The sequence below is a fragment of the Adiantum capillus-veneris genome, chromosome 5 (genome assembly GCF_014529385.1).
Source record: "Adiantum capillus-veneris isolate H3 chromosome 5, ASM1452938v2, whole genome shotgun sequence".
In the NCBI taxonomy this organism is placed as follows: domain Eukaryota; kingdom Viridiplantae; phylum Streptophyta; class Polypodiopsida; order Polypodiales; family Pteridaceae; genus Adiantum; species Adiantum capillus-veneris.
The window spans coordinates 156,809,222-156,815,615 of NC_140935.1; the positions used below are offsets into that span (position 1 = coordinate 156,809,222).

Consider the following 6,394-nt stretch of genomic DNA (forward strand, 5'->3'; position numbering starts at 1 on the left):
GTTCTATTTGATTTTCCTCTTACTTTACTTCAGATTCTTTCTTTTCTTCATGTTCTTTCATTTCTTCTTGATTCTTATCAGTAGGAGGAGGAGTTGACCATTTTGGTGAGACTTGTTGCTGCTTAGTCTCGGATCTTTTTTCCTCTTGCTGGTATATGGTAGCTGTGTCCTTAGGAAAATCCTCTTGGATTAATCTTTTGACTTCTTAGTGAATCCATTGGAGCTTCTAATCAGCCATTTTTTTCTTTTTGAATCTTGTTCCTCTTTTTGGTCAGCTTTGCGCTTTAGAACTTCATGAATCCTTTGCCTGAAAGCTCCAACTAGCTCGGCCTCTTCTTCCACTTTCTAGCATCTGTGTCATTTAATCTTTTCTAGTTTCTCCTCTTTGATTTTCTCGAGCTTCTTGTTGAGCTCTTCATTAGCTTCAGAGATGGCCTCTTCTACCTTTTTTTCCTCCACCGCTAGCTTTGCTAGTCGTACTTCTCAAAGCGGCTGCACTATCTCCATTGATATTTGAACTTGTTATTTAGGGATTTGCTCCATTGGTTGTGTTTTCTTGTGGATCAAAGGAACTATAATATCCTCCTCCTCTTCAGTGGATTGGTATTCAGAGGGAGTGTCACGATTTCTTCCTTTGCTTTTCCCACTTAGATGAAAATCCAACTTTGTGGCCTCACTATCCGGTGTTTTAGCCCTGGAGCTCTTTCCCCTTGTCCTTCTTTTGGAGGGCATTGTAGACGAGCTGTCTAGTGATCTTACCATGTGTTTTGCTTTGTGTAGCAAGTCCAATTGGGATTCTACCTTAGGTAGCTAATCTATCATGCCCATTGCTTGGCATGCTATCTTGGTTAGCATTGGGCCTGCATTCAGGCCTGCATTCATGTACGTTTGTTTCTGTCTCGCTGCCTTTGAGATTTGCATAGACCAGGTTTGTGAGAATGTAGTTTCATAAGTCACACTTTATCACTCTTCTATTTGCCAAACCCATTGCCATCACTATTGCAATATGTAGATTCGGCTCTGTGTATCCTGCCGGCTTTTGTACTATAAGGTGTTGTGAAATGAGCCGTAGTGGAAGCTCAATCTCATAGATGAGGTCTTTGTAGGTGAACTTGTGACCTTGCTACTTCACAAAAACTTTGTCATTGTCCATTGCTTTTGTTTTGTTGAGAAAATTATGGTTGTCGGTTGGGAGATGGAGAGCCTAGTTGATCAATTTGTCTGTAATCCTTACTTTTACCATAGATCCATCTTTGACAATTAATGTAGCTTCACTGTTGTATTGAATTGAGCTCGTTAGCTCATGTGCCCTGTGGTAATCTGTTCCCCAGGGTGGTAATCAGAAGTATCTATCTAGCTACAGGCACCTTGTTCCTTCTAGTACTTCTCTCTGTTGTTGTAGTGTCCACAACTCTTTTGGGAAAATGGTTTTCTTTACTTTAGTGCCCATCCATTGTTTAAAATTTAGAATTTTGGCACTTTTTCAAAGGTTTTGATGTCCAAATGGCTTGAAACTTTAGGGTATGGAAATGTGGAAAAGGTACATGGATCACGATCCATGTTTAGTCACATTTTGGGATTAAACCTTGCAGGCATGTCCCTATAGCCTATCCTAGCACACTGGTGAAATATTTTCAAGTTCAGATTTGTTTTTCCTAAGTTTTCCCAATTTTTTGCGTGATAACATCCCTAGCTGTGAATTGATTGTTGGCCAAATTTTATAGTATTCTAGCACTATTAGGTACATGGATCGTGATCCATGTTGAAAAAAAATTTTGATTTGTGATTGTACCAGTGGTTAGGTGCACCTGGTGGAGTCTCCTGCTAATTTTTCTCTGAAATTGGAGGTGGAGGAACATGGATCACGATCCATGTTCCATCACCAATTTGCATTGTGATGGTATGGCTGGATTTTGCTTTGTTAGTTGAGCTTATTGGTGATTTGTTTTTATTTTGGACAAGTTTTGGTGCCCCTATGAGCCCTTGACAGTTTGCAAACAATTCGATTTGGATTTGAGCTGTGCGGTTGATTCGATGTTTTTTGTGTAGTGTGGGCTATACACATTTGTTCATGATCACTTAAGGAAAATATCTCTCAAATGTGGCACAGTACAATATCCCTGGGTGTCTGCAGCATGCAAAAACACAGCAGTGTGCTTTAGGTCAAAAAAGTCTCTCTCCCTCTCTCCCTCTCTCTCTCTCTCTCTCTCTCTCTCTCTCTCCGGCTCTATCAATTGTAAATGAGTCCTACATTGCCCCACAAATTTTGACTTGTGCCAAATACTTCCAAACTTGACATGGTTGAAGCTCTTGCTTTGTTGATTCGGTGTTTGCTTTCAAAACTTGATTAGCTTAAAAATAATTTCTTAAATTGAAAATTGTTATTACTTGGCCAAAAACTAGTAAAAATTATTCCATACACTTATATATACATACTCTCACTCTAGGCATCATGTTTGTAAAAAAGAGTCACTATGGCTCATTATTATGCTTGAGTAGGGCTCCCCAATCTTGAAAAAAAAAAATCTTTCAAAATATCTCAAATGCATGAGTGAAGGGTGATTCTACAAGATGAAAAGCCTCATGGAATTGGAAAGTCAGTGGACTTTTCATGTCGATATAAAGAGGTGTTTGACCTTAAAGTGTGCATTGATATATATTTTTTATTATTTTTATTTTTTCTTCAGTTTACCTTTCCTCTAGAGTTTTCTTTTCTTTAGAGCTTCTTTGCACTATGCAATATGTAGGTAGTGAATTTATTTCTTTCGAAACCTCTTGTGTATCTCCCAATATAGTCTTTCAGTTTTTGTTGTAATTGTGGTAGACCATGCATCTGACTCTGCATGTTTTTCTTTGTACAACTATGTTGACAACAACATATCAAGGCCCAAAGCATAATCCATGCCATCTTTCAACCCCACTCCCGAACAACCTAAATAATCTGCCGACCATGGGGGGGATTTTTTCCAAGTAAGTGGAGATAATGAAAACTTGCTCAGGGTTTACCTCTTCCTTCTCTTCTACCTCAACCTCTACCTTCTCTTGTTCATGGGATTTTCTCTCTTTTTTCTTTTCCTTCTTGCTTACAAGAAGTGAGGAAGAGGAGCCAGAATCCTTACCTATATCTCTTGACCTATTTCTCATTGCAAGGTGACAACCCTAAACCGAGTTGGCCTAATTATAGTGTTGTGAAGGCAAGACTGCACTTTATTTCTTTGAACATACAATATTGAGGGCATGAAACAAGACATTGACATCCAAAAGACATCTCCACAAAACAAATGAAAATGGAAACAAACAAGATGAGACATCTACACCACACAAATGGAAAAGAAAACCAATAAGATGAGACAACCAACATTTGTCATTGACATGGAAATATTGTACAAAATGCTAGTTTGCTACTATAGTTGATATAATTTGCCTACAAAACTAGCGTAGGAGCAGGCTTTAGCTTGCCAAAAGATGCACTATGCCTTCCAAAAATTCTTGGCATATAACTTTCTTCTCAATCCTCCTTGGGACTTGCAATCCATACTAAAAAATAGAAAAAGTGAGAATATGTCTCACACAGAGAATGATAGAAAGAAAGAAAACATTATCTGCACACCTTCTTTCTAGCTATTTTAAAAGCAAAAGCTGTAGGTAAATCTATCTCCCCATTGTGTAAGTCCTACCCCACTTGGTGCAATGTGCACTTGGTTTTTATCTTCAACATTGCCAAGTGTTCATTGTTCATCCATACATCAATGTCTTGAATGGGACTCTCATTAAAATCATCCATGTTTTGATATAAAGGGACCAAGTCCCCCCTCCCACGTGATGCCATTGATTATGAAATAAAATATAATAATGAAATTATGGGTATGGATCATGTATTTACAGGTAATGGATCTAGATTGCACTTTGCAAAGGACTCTATTCACTAATTTTTGACCCCAACCTTCATCCACAAATTCTAATACATTTCACTGTCTAAGCACTCAACCAACTATGGTTCTAGACACTTTCACATCTACCTTTGCAAAGAAACCCATAAATACCCTGATTGGCATAAAAATTTAAACTCTTCTCTGCATGCTGGCCTTTAAACATTTTTGGATCTCATAAAAGATCTTGCGCCTATAGCTTTCACTTGTTATTATTGATCTTGGTAGTGGCTTCTCATGCTCCTCATACACAACAATGAACACATTTTCATACCTTGAGGATGTAGATTTTGTCTCCCATGTGCTACGTGGGTCCAAACTACTAGAACTTGAGAAACTTGCGACTTCCTCCTTAGAACTTATTGCTTTTGAAGCTTCCACCACCTTCTCAATTGCCTATTTTGGAATGTGCACCTTCTCTTTAAAGTCTTCAACCATCTCTTTGCTTGGATATTCTTGCACAAACAAATTGGGTGGCACCTTGAACTTGCCTCTTTGTAGATTTTGACGCATCATAGGCACATGTGATAGCTCCTCTAATCTACCATCATCTCTACCAGCTTATGTCAAATGCATATCAATACAAGGAAAAGGCTTTACCTCTTGGAACTCATCTATCCACTTTGGTTGAGGTCCACTAGCCACAACAGCAAGCTATAGCAATCCTGCCTCCATTTTCTTCTTCATCTTTTGATGCTTTGCCCTGGCAACTTTGACAGCTTCACCATAGCTTCTTGGATCAACCAACAACAAACATGCAATTATTAAAGTCAAAAATCCACAATGATGCTCATCATCTTTGATTATTTCAATAGCTACATACTTTTTTTATACATCTTGGGTAAGACCTTCCTTGCACTCACAATTAAGGGTGCACCATTATGGGGGGAAAGAAGGGAATCGACAAATTCAATGGCCATGATTTCCACACTTGGCATGCAAAAACCAAGGGCTACTTGATGCAAAAGCAGTTATGGTCTTTCATTAAGCCACCAAATGAGAATGACAGAGTGGAAATGCGATAGAGCTTAGCGCAATTTGCACCTAAACATGAGCAAGCTCTTGGCATTCTGCTCACATCCCTTCATGACAACTTTGTGCATTATTTAGATGATTGCACCACTGCACACGGCACATGGATAACTTTAGAGCAGCATTTTGATGCTATTGCCAAGCACTCTAAAATTGAATTAAAAATGCAACTCGATGGATTGCTTATGGAGCCTGGAGAAGATGAGTCATCTCTAGTCAATAGGCTCAAGAGTATTTGCACACAATTGACATATACAAGATGCCCTGTAGATAATGAAGACCAGGGTATTGTTGTGCTTCTCAAAGTAGTACCAGATGCAGATTTTGGCCAAATTGTAACAGTGCTTAAAGAGAAAGACCCAATCCCTAAAATTGATGATGTAATAAACTCTCTTCAAGAGCACAAAAAGAAACCAAAGGCAGTCAACAACAGTCATATGGTGCTTATGTGGTCTCATCGAACCACTACAATCACAATCACAAAAGGAACTTAAAATGCACACATTGTGGCAGAACAAATCACCTTTCAAAGGATTGCTATGAATTCAACCCTTGTCACATTTGTGGCAAGAACAACCATGCTACAAAGTATTGCAGATTACACAATAAATCTTCACAGGTTACCAATCACAAAGAGCATTTCAAAGATAAAACAAAAACAAAAATCAAGCTTGCCACCACATAAGATTTTGACGAAGATAACGATAATAATATTGGCTTGGTATATGATAATATATTGTGACCATTCTCTCAATTGTACCTTACCCTCTATTTGTGCCAGGGGAGGCTTGTGTGCGCCTAGACCCTAATATTTTGTGTGCCTACACCCTTTGTGTCTAGGGGAGGCAGATTTGTGTTTAAGGGGAGGCTTGTGTTTTGTGTGCCTCACCCTAGTGTGTTTTGCGGGGAGGATTCCCTGACACAAGCACTTTACCAAAGGACTCAAATGACAAAATCACCCTAGCATGTGGGCAGTATACAAAAATCTCTTGAAGAGTAGAGTCCAGAATGATGAGACAACACCATAGGTGACCCATCAAAGCACAAAAATTGTCATAACTTGAGATTGAATGATCCAAATTGGACATGCATAGCATATATAGAATGAGGAAAGTATAAGGAAAAAGATGATATCAGTAGATCTGGAAGAAGCCAAAGCCACCAACCACTTCTGTTGCCACAACTATGACCACACTTAGGATTGTCGGGGCATTTTTTCCCTCGCTGGTCTCCCCCATCGCGTATTTGCAAACAAACTTGAAATTGAAAACTTTAGAAATACTCTTCAATACCAAAAATTGAACTACTTCTATCGAGCTTAGACAACTACTCTTTTCTTATGGTTCCTAGCTTTCCATTTTAGAAAGCTAGAAGGTCATCCTATAATTTATGAGTTTTCGAGCTTTCCATTAAAGCTTAAACCTAAAATACAA

The 6,394-nt window shown here is 38.6% G+C and overlaps 1 pseudogene; it reads left to right on the forward strand.

Moving 5' to 3' along the window:
* Positions 1–4,810: 4,810 nt before the first annotated feature.
* Positions 4,811–5,646, forward strand: LOC147458371 (uncharacterized; annotated as a pseudogene).
* The last annotated feature ends 748 nt before the right edge of the window (positions 5,647–6,394 follow it).